The sequence below is a fragment of the Lasioglossum baleicum genome, chromosome 7, assembly GCF_051020765.1.
Source record: "Lasioglossum baleicum chromosome 7, iyLasBale1, whole genome shotgun sequence".
Classification (NCBI taxonomy): Eukaryota; Metazoa; Arthropoda; class Insecta; order Hymenoptera; family Halictidae; genus Lasioglossum; species Lasioglossum baleicum.
The window spans coordinates 4983053-5010190 of record NC_134935.1 but is presented as its reverse complement, the minus strand read 5'-3'; the positions used below and the strand labels follow the sequence as shown (position 1 = coordinate 5010190).

At 44.3% G+C, this 27138-nt stretch overlaps 1 long non-coding RNA gene across 1 annotated transcript in view; it reads left to right on the top strand.

The window, feature by feature from the left end:
- Positions 1 to 19482, top strand: part of LOC143210459 (uncharacterized) — a 37600-nt gene extending 18118 nt beyond the window's left edge. Inside the window, exon 2 of the long non-coding RNA XR_013009257.1 lies at positions 13823 to 19482. This is a non-coding gene — a long non-coding RNA (uncharacterized LOC143210459). The remainder of the gene's footprint in view (positions 1 to 13822) is intronic.
- The last annotated feature ends 7656 nt before the right edge of the window (positions 19483 to 27138 follow it).

Here is a 27138-nt window from a genome sequence, read left to right as displayed (position 1 = left end):
AGTTCGTTAGCCGGTTGCTCCAGTCAGTTTTAACGACCGCGGAAGACCCTGCAGGAAGTAATCGCCTGTTAGCCAGAAAAAAAACATGTTCCTGTCTTTGGTAATGAACGGAAGTCAATGCAACGATTTTACGACAGAGATATCTGTTCGGTAAGCGGATTGCCGAGCTGCGCCCGTGTCTTTCGTTACAAAATATTTTGCAAAAATATTCGCAGCTATCGGGGATAATCTCGGGGCTAAATAAATAAATAAAATGTTTCCGCGTTACGTTGCGTTGCGTTAGGCGTTACGTGTCGGACTGTGAATAACCGAAATCTGTTACAAACACGGCAAAGAATATCGGGCGCGCAAAAGCTGCGAACAACGCTCGGTGAGTTACGATTGATAAATGTATTTGTAAAATTGTTTGTGACATGTTTACAATTTTATTTTCGTCCCGTTGCAAGTCACTAGATTTTTACGCTCGGCCGAGCGCTATTAATACTCGCTAGTTAAATTTCGATTTTCATCAATTCGAGGTGTCCTGCGTTATTAATCACAGGGCCGGCGCGACGGTATCAGATGTGTCGTGAAACCCAAAAATTGAACGCGCGGGAAAGGCGACAGCCATCGATTTTTGACGGTGCTAATATGAAGGGCTTAAGGTTTTGAAAAATAAAAAAACGAATAAAAAACGCGAACGCCGCGCCGGGTCGAAATTTTCGGATATTCCTACGGAGGCAATCAGCCGTTTTTAATGAGCCGCGAACCAACGAAAGAGGCTTCCATTTTTCCCCGAAATCGATAATTGTTCGCGGGGTGTAGCGATGGCTTCGATATACTTCGAATCGCAGAACGTGAATTCACCTGAAACTTAGTTACATTTCCACTGTTTATTTAATCCTATTCGTATATAGGAACAAAGTATGAAAACATTTTACTAGTCTCCATTAAAAATACGAGTACGATGAACAGTACACAAGATGTGTAGAAAGAAAAATGTAGAATAAGTCGAAATGAAAAAATACAAAAATACCTTTTGAAAACTGGAACCACATTTAGAGAAAATGGGTACCCACACATACAACGCATAATAGGGATTACGTAAAATTATAAAAAATGCTTCCAAATAAAGATATGAAATACGTATAGATAAAAATGTAGAAATATTGTTCTGAAAAGTGGGACCACCTTTAAAATACTGCGGACATGACTCACAATAGTAACAATGCAAAAATGTAAAAAATATATAGAAACAAGAACATAAAACATTTTTCTAAAAAGTGGATTTACTGTTGGGTAAAAACTGATTGGAAGGAAAAAGGCTTGACGGATGCTGGATTATACGATCTATCGAATTAGTAATGCGATGAAATTGGGAACTGGGTTAATAAGGATGTTGTTGGAGGGGATTTTCGAATGCGAATGGAACTGGGTAATTTTGCAAGGGTTCCCGTTGCTCGGCTGGCAATAAAACTTCTTCAGAGTTTACCGGGGAAGGAATCAAATACCCATCGCTACTCACGAGCCGAACGGAGTAAAAAAAGCGGCGTCGATCCGGCCGATAGAGCATTTAATTGGTACAGCGGAGCGGAGCCATATTTCGCTCCCGCCGGATTTCAATGGCGGAATTTCCGGCCGGAAAACGCGCGGCCATTGAACGCCTAATACGAAGGCTTTAGCGCGATAGAGCTTTAAGACTGGCCCAGCCAAATAAAGACCGATTTCACGGTGGATAGACCCGCGTTGTCCGACCACGTGCGTACTGCACATATATCTGCACGTATATATATGTACATATAAACGTTTCTGCTTATTTTCTCTTTTTTCCTGTTCAATAAAAATCCACCACTGACGCGAGTCGCAATTTTCCGTTCGTAATTGTTAGAAATTACATTTCACCCTCGGGGGACCATTCTCATACAGGAGGCGATCAAATTTATATGAACAATTTAAAAAATTGCGCAAATATAGCCCCTGCCTTTATGATTCAAAATGTATTACTCTTTACAGAAAAGTATCTCAAAGTGCATTATACCAGCTTTAATTCAAGGTCCCAACCGTTTAGAAATATCATCGAGAACACATTGAAAACCCGATTTCAAATTTTCCGGTTTTTCCCCGATCTGTGGTAAAGAACGTTCTACCTCTACCCCATTCGATCCTCTGCCGATGTTCTCTACGGATTCAGAAATAGCTGCTTTAGTTGGCAGGCTATTTTCCTGGAAATATCTTCGTAGCATAATTTACGAAATATTTTCCTCCGTTTCTTCTCGGACGTTGTTACTGCAGTATTGGAAAGTAACATTCCAGCTTGGCCGCGGCGCACAATTAATAATTCCTGGCCTGGTCGATAATTAAATCCGGCGATCGGCACTGCCCGGAATTGTTCATAATTCACCGGAGTCCGTTAACCGAGTTTTACCGGGACAACATTCATCAAGTACATTCTCTATTTTCGCGCGGCGTGGGGCTCAGCGGCTGCCGGACAGGGGACTACCAACCCCGAAAATCCATTATTCGTTTCGCCGAGACAAAAGGCCTCGAAACGTACGATAGAACGGCTCACCCTCCCCTATTACGGACGTCGAGACTTCGTACTTTCAGCCTGGGTTATTTAATGAAGAGGATAATCGTCCGTTTGCGCGACGTAATGCAGTCGCCGGGAAGTCTTAATCGTATTAAAGGTCAGACGGGTAATGTAATTACTGGCGGAGCCCTTGAAGTTGAAATCGCAAGTTCAAGGCCGGACGTCGGGCAACTCTGATTATTTCTGAACGTGAAACCTCTTCTCCTTCGTACAGTTGGAACTAATGGAGATCCTGGGATAACGCATCACCCGTTTTTACTTTGCACTAGTATACATATACAGGGTGTCTCGCTTCAGTCTGAACCCCAGAATATTTCCTTTAATTTCTCCATTAATTAAAACATCTTTACGTGTAATTTGAATGGTATCAAGTGGTCAGTATCCCGCAGGGGTTGTTTTTCCCGTCCTCTTGTCCATCTCGACATAAGTTTGACCTCCATCTTCGGAATGCAAGGTCTTGAATGTATTCTTTTTATGAGCTACGCGATTGAACACGAAAATATATGTGGTTATTTGATGGAAAACATCGATGACCTTGAAAACTACGACAAAAACATTTAATAAAGGAAATTGTTTAATTCCCAGCCCTATTCGGCAGCGAGAGGGTTGAAACTTAATCTCGAAAGTCGCGGAGGGATAATGTTCATACCTGGATCGTGTATACCCGTGTAATCCACCCTTAGTTCGAACAACTACCCGGTTCCCTTTCACGTGCCGAGCTTCTCTCAGCATCTTCCCGAGCTGACAGGGGGGTACGGTGACAGCGGAGGGTATGAGAAAAGGATGGTTTCCTAAACACGTCGTTTGTATGCACCACGGCTGCATAAGAAATTCGAGCGAGTGTTTGTCTTCGACGTTAGCACGCGGGGGTGAGAAAGTGCGGATGCAACTAAACGTAACAGCGCAGAAAAGGGCGATCCCATCAAAAGAGGAAAGGGTGTAACCGCGGACAGAACTAACTCGTGTGTATAGAGAGGATGGGAGTGGAAGATTAATGAACTTTCAATCTTCCGCGAGATCGAATTCGCATCGGTGATGTGTGTTTCGATGCATCGATTGCTCGTCCGGTAATGCTAGGATTGTGTCGAATATAAACACGCAGGACAAGCGTGAATCCTGTTGATATAGTAAATAGATCATCAACGTTTATGCTAAATAAATATTTAACATAATAGTTAATCACTGTAATAAACGGAAAGCAATGATTAGTAAACTTCTTAGAATTATTAAAGGAAGAATGAAAGTCTAGCAATGGCTATTGTTGATTTTTCTAATGGTTATTTTTATATTCCAGTAGCAATTTTAGATGGAAAGATCAGGAACAAGATGTTTTGATCTCCGCGGCAGTTCTAGTGGTAAATGGTTACCGAACACCTAATCTACTTGTCTGACCAAAGGATGTCTTTCTTACTAGTCTGAACCGTGACTGATCTAACCTACTTGGCTCACCGTGGTCTCAGCCAATCCGTTTGTCTGATCAAAAACTCTTTATCTGCTTGTGCTCGCTATCGATTGTGCTCAGCGAGGGGTAGAAAGCGAATATTTACCCTTAGAAGGTACAAGGATTATATTAAACTACGGCTGAACTCACTTGTAATTCACACTAGAACGAAAATGTTCCCAAAGTTTTATTATCCTTTCACCTGGGTGACTTTCTGATTATTGGACTGCGGATCTTTATGCAAAATAAAAAATGTTTGCATTGATTGCAAGACACAGGAGAGCCAAATAGAAAATTGTTTTTTCTTTAATTGTCTTATTAAGGTGAAATTAATACACCGATGTCCTTAAATCTTCGTAATTCGTCCACTGCTTTAAATTGTACGTGCCCAATTTTATCATAAATGCATAAAATCCGCAGTTTACTGATTATGAATACCAACAATGATGTAATGAAAGACGAATTCACTAGTTAATTGACAGTGTGGGTGATTTTTATTTAAGGACTTTTCAGGCTTTCAATAGATATGAAATAAAATATTTCAAGTAGATTGTTTTGTCTCGTTTGGTAATTTCAATGTTGGAACGTCTGAACACGATTAAAAATTTGTTCACCGCAGCAGTGTACTACTGTAGCGTTCATTGATATATGAAGTACGTGCCGGGATAAATGGCACGGTGTGAGGGGAATATTACGGAGTGGGTGGAGCAGCATCGGGATGAAAATGTGTCCTGGTGTTCATTGTGCATGGATAGTAAAGCATTAATATACAAGTGCTTATACGAACGGGGTTTGGTTTCAGGTTGCGGCGGTCGTTGCAGTCCGCAAGGGGTAATTTCTAGCGAGGGTAATAATTCTATCACGATATACCATCTTCGAATTATCCAAATCACAAAACAGCCATTACGAAGCTCTGAATCACGAAGTTCCGACGATCACGAAATAATTTCCAACGAGACCGACATTTCAACCGGAAAAATTCCCCGATAAACAGGAGTCTGTTCTAGAAAGAATTATTCGGGTATCCGGGAACTTGTTCTTGAATTTTAAATTTCTCTCGTTCCTTGCAGCGTGTACACGATTCGCGACTCGAAATAAAAGCATAAATCACTCTATATACGGGACGCGTATAAATGTTCGGTTCATTTAGTATGGGTTTCGACAATTTGCAACGCGACTGGCGGACGACTGCGTGGCGAGCTCGTTTCGTAGAGAAATGATGATATGTTTTTAATGGGTCGCGCCCGAATGTAATCGATCGATCGGGACCGATGCGCTGTGATTGTGGGCCCAGGACTTTTCAATTTCATCGGATCGGCTAGGTATTCTCGCGATCATTATGCATGGGAATCCCGGAAGTCCGGGCTCCGGATGGAATAAAAGGGCGGAGAAACGAGCGGGAAGCATCGCCGGAATTAATAAGAACCTGCGAAACCAGAGAAAGCGGAATCAATTTTCAGGATAATGAAAAAATATCGCCGACCAACATATATTATATCATCCGGCGCATTCTTTCGTTCACCAACAGCGAAAAACACTTAATCGCGTAAAATGCAGCCCTTAACTGTTACTAGATTCATTAACTTTTTTAGAACATTTACAGAATAACTTGATGAATAATTGCGTTCATGTTCCCCTGTGTATTTTATGTAGCACAGCATGCACCTTTCTTTCAGACCCCACTCAATCGAGGCAAATCCATAGCGACCGCAGGAATTTCAGCAATTTCTAGATTTTCCAAGCATATCGACTTCAAATAAAAATTTTTCATTTCAAAGAGTTCCGTTAGGATCAAGAAGACATAAATGCCGCTAGAATTTTGATAGTCCGCTGGTTGACTATTCAGTCAGCAAGGATTCTTTTTGACCATCGCCGAATATAAAAAACTGTCCGTCATTGCGGGACGGCGATTTGTTTAAATGAAAAACGAGTGGCGAAAGAAAAACGGAAATTCGGTCACGGTGGAATCAAAACCGAAGCACGATGTGAAAGAGGACCCTCGTAATTAAAAATAAATTGATTAACAACGGGGCATAAATATCGCGGGTATTTATAGCCGAAATTGTTTCATTTTTCAAACGTTGACAAACGCGCTCTCGTTATCAGAATTCCAGATTTACGATCAGCTTCTAACTGCACGCAAACAACGCCGCTCTTTGCAAAACGTAGAGAAACTGGGTATGTCGAAAATTGTTCGGTTCCTCGATATCCTGCGTGGCCATTATCACAATTTGCTCCGTAAGCCGGAGTTTCGTTAAAAATTTAATTGGCCCGCGTTTTCACGCGAGTCGCAAACCATTTTTTTCGGATGGCGACGAGACTGGTAACGAACGGGAGATTGCGACTCGCGTCATTGATGGATTTTTATTTAACAGAAAAAAGCGAGGAATGAAGAAAAACGAGAAAAAAGAACAAAAGAGAAACGTGTGTGACAATGCGTGTCTATCCACCGTGAAATTGGCTCTTTTTTGGCTGGGCCCGTCTTATTGTTAGTGTCACCACTAAAAATTGCTGTACCATTACACAAAATATTGTTTACAGTATTAAACATTTTGGTATCTAATCACTTACTAAACACGTAAGTACTGCACGAAGCATTGTATCAATTTCATGTTTAAAATGAAAAAATCTGGATGCGAAGGATTAAGTTCTTCACCGTCACCCAGGCAGAGTTGGTGAAAATAGTATTTTAAATAGTAAATAGTAAATATATATATATATATATAATCCTGTTTATTTTAAAGTATGTGTACAACTTTGAAAATAAAATATTTTATTTGATGCAGTAATTTTTGAAAATAAAATAATTTATTTGATGCAGTAATTTGTGAAAATGAAATAATTTATTTGAGGCAGTAATTTCTTTGAACATAGTATTTTATTTGAAGAATATTAAAAATACTTATATTTTGTCTTTATTTTCAATTTCAATTTTAAATATTATTGCTCAAAATAATGGTTCGAATTCAATACATTTATGAGTGTAGGTAAACCGTTTCTTAACGATAAGATATATTGTATGTTTATGCGGTTTCTCAGAGTATTATAACAATGCAAAAGGTAAAATATTTTATTTCGTGTTTCTGGTTGTTAAAATAGAAATATTTTATTATGTGGATCAAATTGTTGAAATAGAAAAATTTTATTTTCGAAATTGTATATCTTATTTAAAATACTATTTTCTTTAAGCAAAATAAAATCTAAAATATGAAATGGTGTCTGAAATATATGTTTCGCCAAATAATGCCCACCTCTGCACCCAGGTCGGATACGATTACGTATTATTGCGGGGTGTCGCCGTTAAACGTTTCTTCCAAAGAACATTGGTCCAATAACTGCAACAAATCCGGTCCCATTACGCTGTTAATCCGGTTCCTCGAGTAATCCAGCCATATCATTGCGCAACTCTCTTAATGTTCTCGCGAGCGGCGCAGTAACCTTCCGCGGATGACGATAAATCGCAGTTTGAAATTAGAGCACACGGATGTACTGCTCCTGAAAGATTAAACGGTACTCTGCGCGATGAATATTTGAATATTTAAATCGGCGTAGTGGCGGAGGTGTGACTTTATTTAACAGGCGAACGTCCTGTCGACTCTGCTAACAGCAGGAAAAAGAAAGTCAATGGGCGCGATTGAAAGATTCATAAGGATTTGGCGCCGTGGCGGCGCAGCAACGGCGGTGACAGTACGGAGAAAAAATCCGCGGACAATTTTCTTCCGCACCGTCTCCCGTTGTAATTTTCAGAACCAACTGTCCCTATTCTACTACGCTAACCGCCGACGATAGATATTCTACTTGTCCGCCCAGTGGCCATACATACTTTACCGTCCACACTCTCTGCCACTTCATTCTACTTGCTCTGGTAATTGCTTTACCCTGGTCTGCTGCTCGGACAGGGACGATGGCTCAATTAACTCGTCCACTCGATTCTATTTTACTTGTCTTGGCCATTCGCGATCTTTCCCTTAATTTGTTCGATGACTTACGATGTTCACTTGCCTGACCACTATATCATTTAAGGGAATAGTGTTATGAAAACAATGGGACGTTATGTCGTATAAATATTTTTTTTATATGTCCCATTTAGGGTGCAGGGAGATTTCAAAGGCAATTCAATTTTTCCGAATAGCATAGAAGGGCGTAAAGCTGTGAAAAATGAATCTTCATGCAAAATAAAAATTTTCCACCCGATTTGCAACCAACTGGGGTGAAACAGAAATTTAGTTTCTTCCTCAATATGTTTAATAGGTCGAGAATGATATAACAGTGGTTTTAATATAAATTATCATTTTTGCTATAAACGCATCAACTCCGCTTATCAATATCTGAACAATTTTCATAACTCGATAAGGATTCGGTTTCTGTCGCACTAGTCTGCGAAACTTTATGCATTCACGGTGTGTAAAAAGCGTGGCATGAGTGATGAAATATAGTGCTCGATAAAGTTTCGTACAGCCGCACCGTAATTTTATTTACCGAAGCTATCTATAAACGAGATTGCGTTCCATTCAGTGTCAACTTTGAACTGCTCTATACAAAAACGTATGCCATGACAGTTTATAATAAATAATTCAATCTTTTTTCTGACTTTGATATTATATTTTATTGAACAAACTCTTTTGACTGTTCCGCTTGGCGGTTCGCTTCTTTCTGAACATTTGCACACGCACACACCTCTCGCATTTATTTATTTTACTTCTTTTGTTCTCATACTTTTCTTCAGGTCATACATATCACACATAGTTCATGCTTTCTTTCAGTCATCGATTATACATTCTGAACGGTCACTCAATATTTACAATAAACCATTCATACAGCTATTTACATTCCGTCTACATGTATACATATGCGCGTTTGATTAAACTTTTACTTATATACTGTACAATTTCTGCGTCCGTTCATGACTTATGCTTTCACATTCCATATCAAAGTATAAACGTACAAATAAACAGGCACCGAGCTTATTAGCCCACCTAATATTTTCAAAAGACAGCTGCTTACCCAGAAAAATCGAGCTGAATATTCCGCGGTCTGGTCAATGCTCTTCTTCGAGTACCTATCCGCGCGTTTTCATACAGCTACCAATCCGATTTCGCAGAGGCGTTCTTTGCCGGATAGATCGGGGTCACCGACAACGGTGGCCCGTCGAAAATCGGGGGGATCGTGAAAAAATCCTCTGCCTCGAACCGGAAGCGAGCGAGAAACGAGAAAAAGCGAAAGAGAAAGAGAGACGTTCGCGCGCGAATGGGACGACGGAAGAAGGAAAAGGCAGAGCTTAATAAAATTCCAATTTAGTGGGATTACGGGAGGGGTGGGAGCGGGGTTGTAGGAGGGCGGGGACGGAAAACGGGGAGAGCGCTTTCTCGTCGGTCGGTACGGGATCGGGCGTAAACGGAGACAGAACGAGCATCCGCAGAGGGGCGTCGTAGGCGTCGACGCCTGAATAGAGAGAAATTACCCCGAAGAATTGAAATTGCTGGCGCGCAGCTCCCGGCCCTTTGATTTCGCTGTTCCCCGCCGGCTCCGATCGCCACTGTACATCGTTCCCCCTGTCTACAGAGGGCCGCGCGGGTCGCGGGGGCGTGTGGTGCGAAACTTTTCATCCCGTCAAACGCGTCCGTTTCTTTGAATCGTTTCCCAGAGCGGTTTCGAGCGTCCTCGTTCACCGCTGCGACCAAATAGCGGATTGCGAAGCAAGGGAGACCATCGTTCGCTGGACAAACGCAGCCCGAAGAACGATGAGGTTGTACACTCCGAACAGAAAGCACAGCACGTCTTACATTCTTGAACGCGCGCGCGGTTCAATGTTCGGATTACCCTAGGATCTGCTAAATATGTATGTTGGTAAATTTCCTTCCATCATCAAAATAAAATTCTACTTCCTCGTTGTCAATATTGTTACGCACGGAGACTATCCCGGGAGTGTAGTTGATTTCCGAGCACCACGAAACGCACAGCATAACGAAACAGAAGATCGCGGATTCAGTTGGCAACCTAATTACGAATGTATCCTGAAGTAGTGTGTAGAGACAAATTTCTGTTGCCACGTGGAGATAAATTGAGATCACGCGGATCTTAGTGTGCGCTACGTTTTTGCCTCGGAGTGTAGGCGGTGGGCTATGAGCACGAGGTATGTAGTTGACGATGCAGAAGAGAACGCTGAAAAGGGAGGACAATCGGTGGATCCACGGGGCCGAAGCGGATGAAAGAGGCGGGCCAAGTAGGATGTCACGGTATTTTCGTTCCTCCCCCTCCACCTCTCCACCTTTTTCTTACTTTGTTTATACCTTTCCGACCTTTGGGAAACGTAAATTAGATCGAGACCTAGCGAAGGACGAGCACAATGGGTCTCCGGGTGTAGAACAGGAGAACGAACATTGAATAATCAGCCTCAAAGGACTAATTGGAGGATCGCGCAACAGTGAACAATAGTGTTTAACAAACCCAGGACGATGGAACCGGCCGTCTATAAGGGCTACGCGAAAGAATCGAGCAGAATAACGGTTAAACAATGGACAATAGAAAACGGATCTCTGGGAAATGAGAAACGCGGTGTGATTGACGAATAATGCTACCTAATGAGATAATTAGTCTGTAAGTAATGAATACCGGCATTATATTAGTTAACGGCACGTTATGTTGCTCTCTATACTTTTGTTTGTAACGTCTGCGAGTCTTGACGGACATAATCAGCCAACTGTGACAGACGCAACGATTGTTATAGCGAATCGTGGAAGGGAATTTTTAATATTTTAGCTGTGTTGGGCATCACGCACTGATCAACTAACTTGCACGACTGTTCCCATAAATGCCTGCTAACGACGTCACCGGTTACCCTAATGAACCTGGAACGTCAATCCCCGATTACACCTCATTACATTCTGATTACAACCTGTAATTCTAAACTTGCACGTTTGTCTCGCACGGTTCAACCTGCTGCTGTCCCTTTCCGAATCAAATTCTAACGTAACCACCTCAAGAAACTTCATTAGTTTCCGGTTTCCTACACCCTTCGGTTCCACCTTTCACTACCAATTTATACCGTGTATATTCGTTCATGTTCGTTGGTTAAAGCAGACAGCACAAAATATCAATATCAATTTTATGGTAAAAGTGATCACAATCCTAGTAGTATACCTCGACAAAGATCAGGCCAGAAGCAACGGTGGAAACGAATCCTATTCTTCGCACAAAGAGGAAAAATCAATTTCATCTTGAAGATCGCCAGGGTATCAATAGTGCGCATCGACAAAGATCGAACCCCATCAATCGCTCCCCAATTTTTTCCAGCCGTTCGGGTACACCGACACTCGCAAACAATGCGAGCCATCGTACAAGGAAATTCTATTTTTCCTCGAAATTACCCGGGAATTAGAGTAGCGGGAACGGAGATCGGGTCGCCGGCGGCCCTCGAAGCCTCGGCAGGGTTGGGGCCGATCCTTCAGCGTCGCGAGTCGAACCCATCGGGGCTACAATATCATCAATCATAACCTCGTTAACGGAACAATGCGGTGGCACACACCATCCAGTTCGTAGGAAACACGAAACCGTAGAAAGGCGTAGGAGGGAGACCTGGAGGAACGGAGGGTTTGCGGAAAGGTCGAAGCCTCGCGCGGGGTTGTAGGGGTTGCAGAAGCCACTCGTTGGTGCAACGATGTCGTTAGATCTTAATGGCCGACACCGACGGTTAAGGACGTTTCGACAAGCAAAACGTACGCGGCCGAGGAACGGAAGGGCGGAACGTTGCCGAGCGGAAAGGAGCGGGGAGAAGCGGAGAGTTCGAGGGCGCCTCGTCTGAAGGCGAGAAGAGTGCTCGTTCGCAAAACGCGGCACTCGTGAGTGTACAAGCAAAGTGCCGCCGGCTATGTGCACATAATTCCACGTATGGCGCCGGTGAAAAGCAGTCGCGTTACCCGAAACCGGGAAATAAAGAGAAATACAACAATCAAAAAATTTCTCGAGAGCGCCGGCATGGCAGCGAGCTCAAGAGCACCAAGCGGACTCGGATTAACCCTCCGCCGGAGACTCGTCGGCCACGTAGGAATTCTTTAACGTCTCTTGAACCGCTCGCCCCTTATCATTTATTTCGCTGCTACAGTGATTACAACTTCTTTGTTCTCTGTAATTTGCCGGAGGAAAAAGAAAATTGATGTCTATTGTGTGTGCCGAGACAGTTGATAGGCGGATTTCATTCCGAAAGCGAAAACTAATTAGCGAGAATAGAGCGCGACGTAAAGCAGACGTTAGAGACTTTGAATGAGCTAGTCGGTTGCTTATACAGAGAAAAAGAACGGTTAGATGGATTAACAGATGCATAGTTTAAAGACAGCAAGCACAGGTGACGTGTAAACGAAAACAGAGAGCGAGGAACGATCAGTGTATTATTTTGAGCAACGCTCGTGCGCAAGTGAGGTAGTGATGTCGTGGATAGACGTGCGATCATGATCAAGAACTGTTTCGCGCTAACATTGAATACTCTGAAAATATAAACTGAATAAAATGAAAATTGAATACTCTTCTTCTTTTGATATCTAACGAGCATATTTTCGTAGATTCATCGCTTCTTTACCCGGTACTTCATCATTAATAAATTATTTTCAAAGTGCCTCCAGTCTGGGAACGATATCACCGAATTCAGCTTGAATTGAAAGAACCTGTCGTAATTGTAACACCTGTAACGTCGAAGTCCTCTCCGACAATTAGTATTCAACGAACACGATCCTTCGCTCAAAGGAAAAGGGGATCGAGGATCGTTCAAGAACCACTCGATCAAATGCTCTTTCATAGTGCACGCATTACACATTCCGGGCACAGAGACCGGCGATAAAACGACTACATTTTCCTTTCTTAATAATTTCACGCAAATGACAGTATTAACTGCGGGGGGAGGAGACATTGCCGCGCGCAACACTTAAATCCGGTTTTAAATATAGCGCAGCCGGCAGAAGGACTTGCAGATGCATGCCGCGCGAATAATTTCATCCCCGCCTCCTCGCGAAGACTGTGTGGGGGTTGAGAGGGCGAGGAAAGTCGCAAGGGAAGTCGTATCACGTAGAAAAGCTGCGTTTTAAAACCGTCGTCCGAGATTCACTTCTTCCACGGAATCCCGACGAAAATTTACTTCCGCGGCTGCGCGGGAATAGAAATTTATCGCTGCCGCCGCACAGACCGAATGAACGTCGACGAGTGTGTACAAAGAAACCAGACCACCCTTTTGTTCACCTTCCCCCCCTCCTCTTTGTAAACGAACGAAAACCAGCAGCCTTGAACTGCTTCGAGTCAATCTTCGGAATTTCTTCTTTGATCGAGCGGAGTTGGTCGAGTCGCGATCGACGCTACCCTTTGATTAAAAAACACTTTCACTTTCTCCCTGTCTCACGCTCGCTTGCTCTAGACTCTAGAATGGCGGAAAAATTCGGGAGAGACCTCGAACGCTGATACACTGCTTCGTTGAAAGCCTGATCGCCATTACCTGGTTTGTACTTCAAAATTTTTTCTTATTTCCGAAGATACATTAAATGCCTTGAGAACAACGTTGAATGGTACAATGGGGCTCAAACGATACCAACAAATTTTTCTTTTTGCGTAATTTTTGTTCGAGATATCAAGGTCACCTTCATTTTTTAAAATGCAACCACCTTTTATTAAACACCTACGATAATAGTCCGTTTCATGACGAGTTCAGTGATTATAATTATTCAACTTCATTGAAGGTCACGATTTCAAATATGAAAGCGGGAAGGTAGTAAACATACTAATAATTTAGTCGGATTTTCCAGGCAACCTAATAACAGTATGGTTATTCGCAGGGGGTCGTGCAAGAAAAGGAGAAGGGTGGGGAAAAGAAGAGTGGACAAGAGCGCGGACGTGACAAGCAGCCGAACACGCGGCCGTGAAGGATGCGGGCCATTGAATTGAGTGCCCTACACAGAGTCCAGTTCTCGAACCGAACTTTCAAGCAGCGAACTTCAACGAGCTGTTCAAGAGGATTTGCTCCATAAAGAATAAGTCCGAACGGATTTTTGTCCGCGTGTGAGTTCGCGTCGAGTGTTTCTCGGTTCTTCCCCTCGATTCATCACGCACCGAAGAATACAAGTGACTACAGCAATTGGATCATCATTGCGATACACACACCTCGCGCTCTCAAACTTTTCTTCGTGTTCTAAGCGTTTCGATTTCACGATACAAATACAATAGCTTTTTTCGGTTACGATTACGATACAAATGCAATAGGCGAACAAAGAGCCAACAAGGCGATCCCTTTGATCGCAAATGATCGTCACCGCATTCGACAGGATGCCCCCGTGTCCATTTGGCCAAGTAGTTTGTGTTTCCCAGCCGGGGATTCCGCGAATCATTGTAACTGCGATATATTGTCCGGTTTTAATGGACAGCGGCGCGGAACCGAAGCACTTTCAGCCATTAATTCGATGGTCAAAAACGTGTTACTCGGATAAATCGACGGCTCAGTGAACACCGATTAACCGGGCGCACCCGATTTGCCGGTTAACCGCGTCAGCAGCAATTAAAACGCACCCCCGGTGCAGCCGGAAGAATGATTTTATACGAGCCCGGGGCCGACGCGACGGTGATTTGCTCGCACCCTGGAATACGCGGAGCTGTAGGGCGCAACGTCGCGTCGTACATACACGCCGAGAATGCAAGGCAGTTAACTTTGATGTTCCCCGCGAGCCGACAACCGGCAGCTCTCTCGCGCGCCTTATTCAAATGCCATTTCCACCGGAATAAAGCGCGGAATAACGGTGTAGCGCGATTCGACTATCGAAACACGCACCCGTTCTTACAATTTTCCATCATAACGACACGAGCAACCCCGATCGCTATAGAAAACGACCGATTGTATCGCTCGATTTCAACGGAATGGGACCAGATTCACGCATGATCTAGACTTAGGAAAACTGCGTTTGGTAGATTCTGTTCCGCCGCGAGATATTGAAAAGAACTGCACGCTGTTCTCGAGAGGCTCCATCGTCTGCAACAGTTCCAATGTTAGAGAGAGTCCACATAGTCGAGTTCAGCTTTCCTACTTTTAGAATCGGTTATATTTGTTGATAATTTTGGATCGGGATTTCCGAAATAAACGTTCTCGGCCATTTGCAACCACTTTCACGACAACAACAATATTGTATTTATTATACATATGATCCTTGATTAATGTGATGTATATGGATATGCTTTACAATGTCTCATTATTCGCGCACAATGCCAACGACTTGTTCACTCGTTACAAACGCCATCTTGATCTCTTTCTGGCAAGACGGAATATCAACTCATTACGTGGAGCTGCGCGCGCATGCGCTTCTCTCAACGTATATGTATATTTAGATATGTGTAGCGCACGAAATTACAGATAATTCAACAATATTATTAAAACACTTTCGAGAAACATTTAATTTTTAGTAGACTGCGGATTTTCATGCGAAATTAAAATTGTTTTACGCAAACTGCGGATAATGATCTGCAAAGAGTGCACTCGTGAAGCACATCTGCCTGATCGCGAAAGTTCATACAGAAAAAAAACTAGTCCCGGCTTCAGGTTTCATGGAAGTTTCGCGCGATGGAAACTTGATCGTGGGCCGCGGAAACGTAACGCGATTACGGGATGTAACATGATTATTCGCCGCCGTAACTGCTCCGCGAAATTATTCTCCTGTGTGAATCTGCGCCGCAAACGAAGTTAGCACGCGCGAACAATCGGTCGCCGGGCGCGGGCGGCGGCGCGGCATCGCTCAGCTCGGCGTCGCTCGCTTTTCCTCCGCCGATTTGCGACGTTAATCGATCGCATCGTCAACCGGGAAACTCGATTTGCGAGGGAGAGGATGTGCAACACCGAGGGACGAGCGGAAAGGATAGTCGTCGAAACGAGGCTTTGTTTCGACGCAGCGGATCCACGCTTGCGGCCCGACTCTTTTATCCATAAACCGGCCCCCGACCGCTTCCGACTCCAGAAAATCCCGCAAACGGAGGAAACACGACGCCGAACACCAAAAGTGAACATTTTTTTCATCGAACCCGGCTGTTCAACCATTTTTCCGTGCGACTTTTGTTTTCCGTTGCGCGGGATACTCGCGTCTCGTCGGTTTCGTGTTGACTGCCGAACGATTTTTCCGTTCTCACTGAAGAACTGCTAGATCGAGATATTGTATTCATACAGGGTGGCCCGGAAATCGGGAGAGAATAAGTCGAAAATGCGGAATACATTTTCTTCGTTCGAGTTGGTCGTGATCAGAACTTTTTAAAGCTCGATTATCTCGAAAACGATGCTTCGGATGAAAAGATTATATAGTGAGTTATCTTATAAACAATCGGTTTGTTTTTTTCTACCGGAAAAAATTGCGAATTTCTCTCGACGACGGCGTACTCAAATGTAGAATCCCAGCAAACACTTAGTCAAAGGGAAAAAACGAGCCAGTCAGCCTGAGAAATGAATCAAAAGTATCCTCTAAAAAATTGGACCGGTAAATCCTCGATCGTCGGCGTGGAGTATCTCACAATTCTTAGCACCGTTCCCGACAAATTGTTCATCAAGCTGAACGATCCCTTTCAGTATCCAGCCGTCGTTATCGCTCGCAAAGCCGACGATTAAGCGGCAGCCTTTCTTCTCGGCTCCCTGCCGGTTCGGGACGTTAAATTAATTAATCAGCGAATTATACCATTAACGAGTTTATCTAATCGGCGGACCGCACCAGTCTGCTGAACTCATTTCCATCTGTTCGAGCTGGAACTGCTCGCTGGATAATCTCTGGAACAGTGGGAACGAAAGGAGACGGCAGGTGAGGTTCGCGGACAATTTTTCCCATCGAGGAAGGTTTCGTCGGAAAGGGAATTCCCTCGATTCCTTTTCACGTCGCTGGAAAATTGTTATGAGGCAATTTTACGTGCCTTTACGCTTTATCTTCACCTTGCAAACCTTTCGCGCGACTAGCGTGCATGCGACGGCAATTACTTTCCTTCAAATTACAGAGGAAACCGTACTCCGACGCATCGTCTTCGCGATTTCTTTGATGGCCGAGCCGGGGATGAGGGAACCGATCGGTTCTTCTTGTCGGAGACAATAACGAACGAAGAGTAGTCACCCGACTGGCAATTGTCATGCAAATGTAGACTCCCGTTGATCGATCTCCCTGCGTTGTTTAACTCTTTTGTTACAGGACTGGTTCCTGCATTTTCTGCAGTTTCTGAATTGCCTCAATTTGTATGGCGTATTACGGCTCGTAGTTATTTTATACTCGGCACTGGTCAATTCTTAAAAATTAAAATTAAACTAATTCATCATTCAGAAGCATCGCGTTCGCTCTCGGACACCCGGTAGCCGTTAACGAATATGTCACTGGATAAGTCTTATCGTCGCGAAGGAGTATCGATTTCCTGCGAGGCTTGGGTCTCGACTTCTCGATCGAGGCGAGAGAGGCAGGCAACGGGGCGTGATAACACAGATTTTCCGTGGGCGTGAGTGCACGCGTGTCCTCGCCGGTATTCGCTCGCGAGCACGCTCGCCCTTTTGTGCCGAGCTTTCAATCGAATATTCGCGGATCGGGTCGTCTGATAACGACGGCCATCGATTTCGCATTTGCCGCCCGTCGAGGCAATCCTTTTTCAACCATTTCCCCCCAAAACCTTCCATCCCGCACCAGCGACTTTACGCAGCCAGCTAAAATCGTAGTGCTCTCGCATCAACGAATACACTGGCTTTCATTAACGGTCGGACACTCGTTAACCCTTATTACAGGGTACGATTGGCACTCGACATTTTCTACGACTTCTACTTTATCATACCGATTTATTAACCTTTCGCTCTACGATTTATTTTACGGCTGCAGTGATTAGAACTTCTTTGTAGTTCGTAATTTTCTAGAACAAGAGATTGTTGTACAGTAACAACGAACTTTTTTAAAATTCATTTTGAACCGCATACGGTTAGGAGCGTCCCTTGGTTTCCTGTCAGAGAATCGACGACAGAGAATTATCAAGGTGAAAATGGACGAAAAAGATCGATGATCGTATATCGAATTGACAGGCTGTACCTGTTGATCCTTTCGAAGGATTCGCGGGGCAAATATTCGGTCGTCGGTGCTCTCTATGTGATACCCGGATCGGATCTCGTCATTAAAGAGGCATTCTAGGGAACATTTCGGTCGGATCGGCCGCATGAATTCTTCACCGATATGACCGCGCTCGTCAAGGCCGTTTCAATGTGGTGCGGCGCGGCGTATACTTGTTGCATATTGCATCGGTGATAGGAAATCTGGACCAGAGTTGTGCAGTGTGGTCGATTACGAAAAGTAATCACGGTAATCATTGTTATTAATTAATTAATTAATCGTTACTAGAATAAATCATCAATCATGATTACACTTGGCCATCTGTAATCTTTAATCATTAATTTGTAATCGCGGAATGAATGATTAATTTATTACCAAAATTGACGTCATATGGAATTCTATAATATCGTATCACCTCTTCTTAAAATCGCTTGCTGTATTCAGCATTAATTTGCTATGTACAGTATTTTATCGATAAATGTCCCAAATGTCTGGCCGACAATTGTCCCAGAGCTATCCTCACTCCTACGGGATGTACCCTCTTGAGGGGCCACGAAGCTCGAGCGGCCTAGGTCGTCGAGAAGTATGACATCATACGGTTCGGGTATATCGGTGAGAGACCACACTAATCCAATGACAAAACTTCTTTATTCTTCATTATTTTTTTATGGGATTTTGACCAACATATTCGTGGCATTTTTTAAATGAAAATGATACCAAATATGATATTTACAATGAATATAAGAATATTTACGAGGAAGAACAGCGTACGGGAAGTTCTTTGAACTGTGCCGGTGCGCTGCGGCTCTCCGCGTCACTTTCTTTCCCATACGATGTCCCTTTTTGCGTCGAAAACTTTCATCGTTCGTTACACAAGTAAATATAATTGGAATTATATCATATTTCGTATCATTTTCATTAGAAAAGTGCCACGAATATGTTGCTCAAAGTCCAATCAATAAATAATGAAAAATAAAGAAGTTTTGTCATCGGATTAGTTATGTTTACACTTCTCGACGAGCGAGGCCTCTTCATCTCCACTGTCCTTTTCTACGTTTGGCAAAAATCATAGAATAGTATCCCTGGCGGATAATTGTCCCTGAGCAGACCCGTGTTGGGGACAATTATCGATAAAATACTGTAGGCTCCTTGACTCGTGGGTTCTACGAACTATGTATAGATCTTAAGGAGTGCGTGTCCATGTTATCGGTATGAATGAGTGTGTGTGTGTGTGTGGCGAGATCGTTTTCGGGGAGTGAGATGCAGGGCAGTGCGTTGCGAATCGTGAGAGCGTGAAGAGTCGTGCGAGAGGTCGAGTGGCGAGTGTAGAGAGTGAGATAACGATCGAGCGAGTTTGTCATATAATTTTGTTTTATTAATTTTCTATCATTAAATATTATTGTTTTCACTTTCGTTTGAAAGAAAACTCCCTATTCACCCAAGATCCCTACAATACTGTAATAATAACAACTATGTTTAAGCATAAGGATTCGCTAACTCTTGTCCCGCTGTGGCGTTAGTACCGAAAGAAGAACCGTCTGAGTGGCTCGCGTTTATTACCGCCGGCCACCTGTTTAGCGCTCTATCGAGCTTCTGTTCCGTAATGCAACTGACACGAGCAATCTTGACAGTGATCGGGTACGCTTTATCCTCCTCGGAACCAATAAAAGGGAGTGATGTAAGCCTGACAGTGGATCGTCAGTCGACACGGTTCATCAGCTTCCGTTCCTTTCGCTGTCCGCCGTGCCGAAGCCAATAAAAGCAAACGACTGTAATCCAACGAAGGGACAGCGTCTATAGTGATTGCATATCCGATCGCGATCGCTCGATTGGATCAGGAAGTTAATTCGCCAGATGAGTCAATGGGGCAATCGATATTGTTACGTCGGGAATACGATACCTTCGCTGGCCGGGGCCGAGAAAATGATCCTCTTCCGATGTAACAATAACGGGAGAACCAAAGGAGGGCGGGATCAATAATTAATCACGGGCGGAAGGTTGACAGAAACGAAGTGATTATCCCCCCGGCTCTTCGTGTTTCTTCCAATCTTCAGCCATCTAACCTTTACAATTCCGAGTCTCAATTACCGAACGATTAATTTTTCCATTGAACGACGCAATTAGCCAATCGTCTCCATGGCTCATCTCGTAGCCGAGATCCGCGCTGTCGTTTCCACGTTCGCGATCATCAAACTAATGTACAACCTAATTGTAAAGGGTGTTCTAACGCTGTACTATGTTACTTAAATGTCATCATGGCTTTCACCTAGAAGTCTATGACTTTGTGTTTTGTTAAATTCGGGAAACCAAAATGAACGAATGAAGTTTTGAAAAAAAATTTCATCGAAGCCTATGAGAGGGTATCGCCACGCAAATAGGTAAAAAATCATCCTGAATCCAATTAAACCAGCGATGGATCTGACGATACCTTGTAGAGAGGAAACATTCTGCGGAAATTTTCAACGTCCTACTTCAACCGGGTGGTTGCACGGAGAAATCAAATTAGCTGGTTTTGCCCCGCTTTTCCCATTCATTCGCAAGCAAAGTGCTGAAAAAACGTCTGGCATATTGCAGCTATTGATACACACATTACAGAATTTTTGCGAATTTTTCGTACCGAGATTTCCAGTCTGAAAATCGGGAGAAATCGTCGAGCACGTGTTCAACTAATTGTAAGTGAAATGTAGCTAAGGGGTTGAAATTTGGTGAAAAATGTTTCTCCCTTAGAGGAATTGATTTTCGGCATAGTTTTTCGGTTTCGCAACAGTGTACGAGGGTCCAGAGTGGCGAAATGTTCCTGGCACATGCAGATTCACCATCGCCGGCGTGATTATAAAGAAATAAACCGCGCGGGCAACCGAGAAGAGAAATTTCGTCTCGGCGGGTTTCCGCGTTCATTCAATTAAGCCGTTCCACAAATAAATTACGCTTTCGTCCCAACAATTTATGGCGTGCGGCCGAGTCGTATGCCCGACGGAAATGATTATAAGGAGTCCGCAAGAGAAAGAGGGAGAGGAAAGTTTGCAGGAGCACGCGCCCGACTACTTTCTCATTTTTTTCGCGAACCACCGTGCTCCAAATAGCAAATCTAAATGGAAAAAGTTTGAAATTTTTATTGTTTCCTCTAGCTTTGGCTTTTGTTTGCTTTCTCAAATGGCTGTCGACCATTAAATAAAACACCGTGTACGTACAAAACATTTCTAAATCCCTACACATCATTATATGTAATATGATACAAATCAAATTATTATGTACACAACGCCATGAAAATAGAACCGATGATCCTCCCCTTGATCGGATCAGGAAAGCTGAACTTTTAAATCCCCCGCGCTCTTCGCGATAAAAGGGTCTCGCTGCATTTGTGTGGTTTTTTCCTTCTGTTTATCAGCGAATCTACCAAAACTTTCACGTTTCTCCTTTCCTTCTTGAGACGCAAGTCTGAAGATTTCTACTGCTTTTAGCTTCACCTGTTGGTGTACCGTGAATATACCATAGAACTTTTTACTTTGTCATGACCGAGTGACAGAAAAATATATTACAGCGATCGAGGCGTGGCTCAAGTTAGGAATCGGTGATTCTCAATTTTTCAAGTCGTTGCAGGATTTAGAGGCGTTCGAAGAGATTTCCCGAAACTCGAGAAAATCGTAAATATTATATCTAACTCATACCTATATGTACGTATATAGGATAAAATCCTTGTTTTCTTTATTTTGCAGACAGCGTAAAACCAAATTTCAAGTTTTCAAATAATATTTCGACGTTCTATAAACAATGTAAAACGATTTCTGACTTAAGATCGTTTAACCCTCCGCGGGCCAATATTATTATAAAATAAAGGACAAATTAAAGAGTAAGGTAAGTGATAAAATAAACGATAAAGTGTATCTCTAGTGTACGTAGACACCTTTGTCCAGTCTCTATCGCATTTGAAAAATGGCCGACGTACTCGATCAGTCCAAGAATCACACACACACGAGTCGCCATAGTTTCGCTAAGGGGCAAGACTACGGAACAATATTATTTCGCCAGGACAGGAAGAAAGCTCTCTCAGCTTTTATCGCCGTTTCAGGACACTCAAGAGTACCTTGTAAAGCTGTCCCGCTCTCTTATCCCGTTCCCCAGCGAGTATAATGTGTCACGTCGATTGGTGGCCCGGTGGAATTAAATGAATGGGCCGCGCGGACCGGTGTAGAGGGGAGCCAATTTGAAACTTAAATAATAGCATCGACGACTTTCGAACTATACCCCCGACGCACCGCGCTGTGGAAAAAGAAGAACGACAGAAGTCGATCGATCGATCCACGTCGGCAGCTTTCGTTCCCGGGGAAATTATGCGATCCTCCCGCAGAACCCGGCGACGCTCGCGCGAATCGTAATTTACATGCAAATCAGCGACGCGAGTGTACTCCACTGTTTTAGAAAATGATCAGAAATGATGGCGAACGGTAGCTACGCCACTGTAAAACGTTCGGAGATTTCTCTTTCAATATTCTTGAACCCGCTTCGATTGAAATCCGGTGATCAACGAGGACAAAATTTAACCCCCGTGGCAACATCGATCGTTAACGTTCAATAACAATACAAGTGTGTATGTTCCGGATTATTTAATACATTACCGGTTTATTATTGGAATATTGTCTAATGTGCGGTCACAGAAATTCCCAATATTTTTCACGGCCTCGTAAAATTAAATGTATTATACTTCTAAAATGGAAAACATTAATTTCTTGCCATTAGCAAGAAGAAGCTATCCGCTTCGCTTCTGCACCGCAGAAGACACCATGGGACTAATGATGTTACATGACGTCATTGAGCTGGAGAGGGATTACACGTTGGGTGCGACACATAGCAAAACAATTTCGCAGAAATGATCTGTTACGTTAATCCGCGCGATGAAAGGCAAGGTTCAGCTCGTCGTTCATTTTCCAAGGGCAGACTGCGAAAACGAGAATCTGCGCAAACAAGCGCCGTAACGCGACCGCGCGGCGTCATTACTAATTCTCAAACAGACATTTTTCCAGCGCGCGGCCATATTTTTCGTGGCCGAAAAAAAAGAAGTACGCGACAAAGGAAGCGAAGAGCTAGTAATTCAGACTCGGCTGGCGACTTCGTCAAAGCGAGGCCAGCTTACCGGCGTCGCAGAAGTGTAATTACTTCCACAAAACGAGGCAAACTTTTCCAACGCTTCCACCCCCGCCACAATTATCTTCGTCCGCGTTATACACGGGCTGCCCTACCCCCGCTTCTCTTCAACCCCGCTCCTCTTTAGCAACCCTTATTTCTTGCCCGCCCGAGACTTCGTCCGACCGAACGGTCTGACGAAGAAACGACAGACGAACTCCGATAATTGCCGCGAGGAGGAAAACAATTCGTGCTAATTATCGTGGCGACGCCGAGCGTAACATCTAATTACAGAGTTCCCCCTCCAATCCATCGCTGGTTTTTACGACTCGGATTGTTTGTCGAAGCCGATGCGGTGGAGCGATCGCTCTGGAAGTTTGAAAAAAAATCGATGTATTGTATGTGCTTAAGGGAGTCTTTTCTAACAGACACACCGCTAGGGTACTTTCACACACCGCCAGACCACGTATACGTACGCGAGGATTGCAAGGGACCCGGATTCCACTTCTGATTTCTCGATAATGCAAAGACCGGGTTTTTTAGTAGTCAAAATCGCTAGATGAAAGATCGCATGTTGCTCGTCAGATGACGCTGCAGTTACGCCGGCGTACTAGCCTCTCCGACGGGCAACATGCAGCTGAATATTGCAAAACCATTGCTCGGAAACGTAAAAGAAGGACTTTTGAGGAAACAGCGTCCTGGGTTGATCTTTCATCTAGCGATTTTGACTACTAAAAAACCCCGTCTTTGCATTATCGAGAAATCAGAAGTGGAATCCCGGATCCTTGCAATCCCCGCGTACGTATACGTGGTCTAGCGGTGTGCGAGTGTTCACGCGCGAGCGTCGTCTGTTGAAAAAGACTACCTTAACCCTTATGCAGCCAACCAAAATGTATAAATTATTTCAAACATCTATGATGGCCAGGACGCGTTTATTTTTTACACAGCCTGTAGCGGGAAGATGGAATCAAAGGTGCGGGTCGAGTGGCGTCAGAAAAACGCGTCCGGTCCGTGCCACCAATAAAACATTTACCACCGTCTCCAGGCTGCTCGACAATGAATAATAAAGCCCCTGGGAACGCGCGGAAACGTCAGGAGCCGGGTTCTGGCTTGGTGCTTTATTCGCGAAATTGCCGTGGAAACGTTGAACGGTCGTCTAGTGTTAATAACCGTTCCGCGGGATGCTGGATCGGCCAGGGGGGTAAACTTGCGATTCTGGATACGGGGTACTTCGTGGGAAGGGTGGAGAGAAGGATGCAGATTGCTCGAGAGAGAGAGAGAGAGGGGGGGGGAAAGGGTTAGAAGTAGTGTGGGAGAGCGGAACGAGAAGTCGAGCGCAGAAACAGTCGGTAGTGGAGAACGCGGGGGTGAAAAAGGACGTTGTCGAAAAGCAAAAAAAGAGGAGGTAGAAGGAGAAGAAGAAGAAGCATAAGAAGAAAATAAAAGAACAGAACAGGGGCGCAAATGACCGGGTAGACAAAACACAGCTAGGAAGAATGGAATAACGCGCTTGATGGGGTGAGGAGCAGAACGAGGAGGGGACGAGAGGGCAGCGAGTGAAATGAGAGCGTGGAAAATGGAGGAGGAAAATAAGAAAAAGTCAGGGACAACGGTCGGCCATTGGAGAAGGCAACGCGAGAGAGGTCAAGATGTAGGTGAAAACGAAGGAAATATGAGTAGGCTATCCTGGCTGCGGGAAAAACGACGGGGGCGGGGAATGGACGGCGGATGCGGGGGCTGGTTCGCAGCCAGCGTCGCGACTACTAATATTTTCCTTCGTCCGCTTCTCCTTCGAGCTTCCGTCCGCCATCGAGAACTTTCTCGCGCTCGTTTCCTCGCTGGACCCGGTCCGACCCGACCCGGTCCGCTCCCACCAACCCCCTTTTCTCAGCACCCCACCCCCCCAAGATCCGGTCGTAGTAAAAAGCTCATTTCAGGAACGTCGCGTCGAGCATCGTCTCGCGGATATCTCGCGTGCGCGTCCACACCCCGTCCATCTTCTTCCAACTTCTTCTCCTATTTTTCAGGTGTGTACCGTTCCGCTTTACGAGTTGCACGACTGACACCGCGCGGCGACCGAGCCGCGGTGAAATTTGTCAGCACCCTTCGCAGAATGGTTTCTCGCGAGGGAATTAGGGTTTTGTATTCGAAGCTGCCTTCGCGATCCAGCGGGAATTTGGCCGCGTCGAAAGACTACTTTGATCGCACACCATTTTCTTCTGCTCATTCCTTGGGATCTTACTCGCGAGGATCTTGTACGGAGTTAGTAAATATTCAGTTTTGAAAAAATTATAAATTCGAGAGAGCACCATTTTTCGAATTTAATTGAACGTCACCAGTTAATTTAAAAACTATTTGCGCCGGACGCAACGTGAATTTTTAACGCTCCGCGGCGTTGTCATTATTGTTACGAAACAATATCGCGAAAACGTTCGCGCGCCGCCAATTGTACCGTCTACAAACGCGCCGCGATGTTATTAAAATGGATACGTGGACACGATTATTATTATGATTATTGTAAAGCTGCGAATTCGTATATGAATTATTAATGTTATACGGTGGCTGAGTCTGTTCATTACTTCCGGCTATAATGAAGCGTTTTATTGCGATCAGCGGGGCCTTGTACAAAGTAACGGAGACACGGATAATTGCGCGGGCAGGAAGTGGGTCAATTTTCACCACGATTGACAAACACACGGTTGCGATTCGCTATTTACCATGGGAATGGCCGCACCAGGTGAACTCCGTAATTCGACTACGGCCAATCATTGTTATTAATCGCGCTTTGTCCCCGTGGAAACAGAGGAGCCGGTGAACAGTGACCAACCCGTGCTCCTATACTAAAAGGTGTTCTTTGATGCTCGCAAGGCAAACAATTTCAAAAACATTGAATTAGTATGAGCTGAGTGGTCTGTGCCTTACGGTCTCCAATACTGAACCACGCTCACACCATTCGAAATTGCTATTTACGTTCCGACAGAAATTCTATCGATCTTTCTAATTTTATCCTGCGATCTTCACCGAAATTACTTGACTTTTGAAATTGAAAAATGGTGGATGCTGATTTCTTGAGTACAGTAGACTCCGGTACTACGCTGATGATCGAAAAATTGTCGATCAAATTGATGATGAAAAAATCCGGGGAAAACCGGACAGATGGCAACCCAGTATGCAACAGCCTAATAAAATGGTCCGCGAAAATGCCGGTTAGCAGAAAGATGCACAGTCCGGTTACTAATAAGCAGAGACAGGGAAATACGATTAGCGACGTAGAGGGATGATGGCGTCCACAGTCGATAAAGTCAGTATCGTGGCTCGCGTGGTCCGGATCGTGTTGAACTCGGTAAAAGTTTCTGCGCTGCGCTGCCGTGTCCAGCATCGGGCGATCCCTTGTAATTGGGCAGACGGCCAATAACATTCCGCCGCTGAAATGGAGCGAACTTTCGACTGGTTTAGAACAGCAGCTGGAGGACGGTCTTTCATGCCCGTGGAGACGGTGAATAAGTACGGGACGATACAACTGTTACACGTTTTGTTGTCTCCGGGCGGTATCGTCGCGCTCCGCTGACCCAGTTCCGCCGATGAATTCCATACAATTCGCATTTAATCATTCCTGGCCCGGACAAAAGGTAATTAATGCCGGCCCTTAAAACTCGATTCTACGTCCGTGCTTATTCTCTCGGAACGAATCGATGACGGGGACGAGCTCCGGCGTACACCATCGGTCGCAATTATTCGGGTCCGCAGACGTTTTATCTTTCGCTTAGGAGACTTTGAAAAGCTCGCGCGCGGCCACCACACTCACCGTCGTCCTCGACCATCCTTGTTTATCAATCGTGATTCTACTCGGTCCTCGTACAGTGCTCCAGACAATCCTAAAAAGTCCAATTTATGCTGAAAAGTTCAAATGCATGTTCAGAATTATTGTAAATCAAAGTACA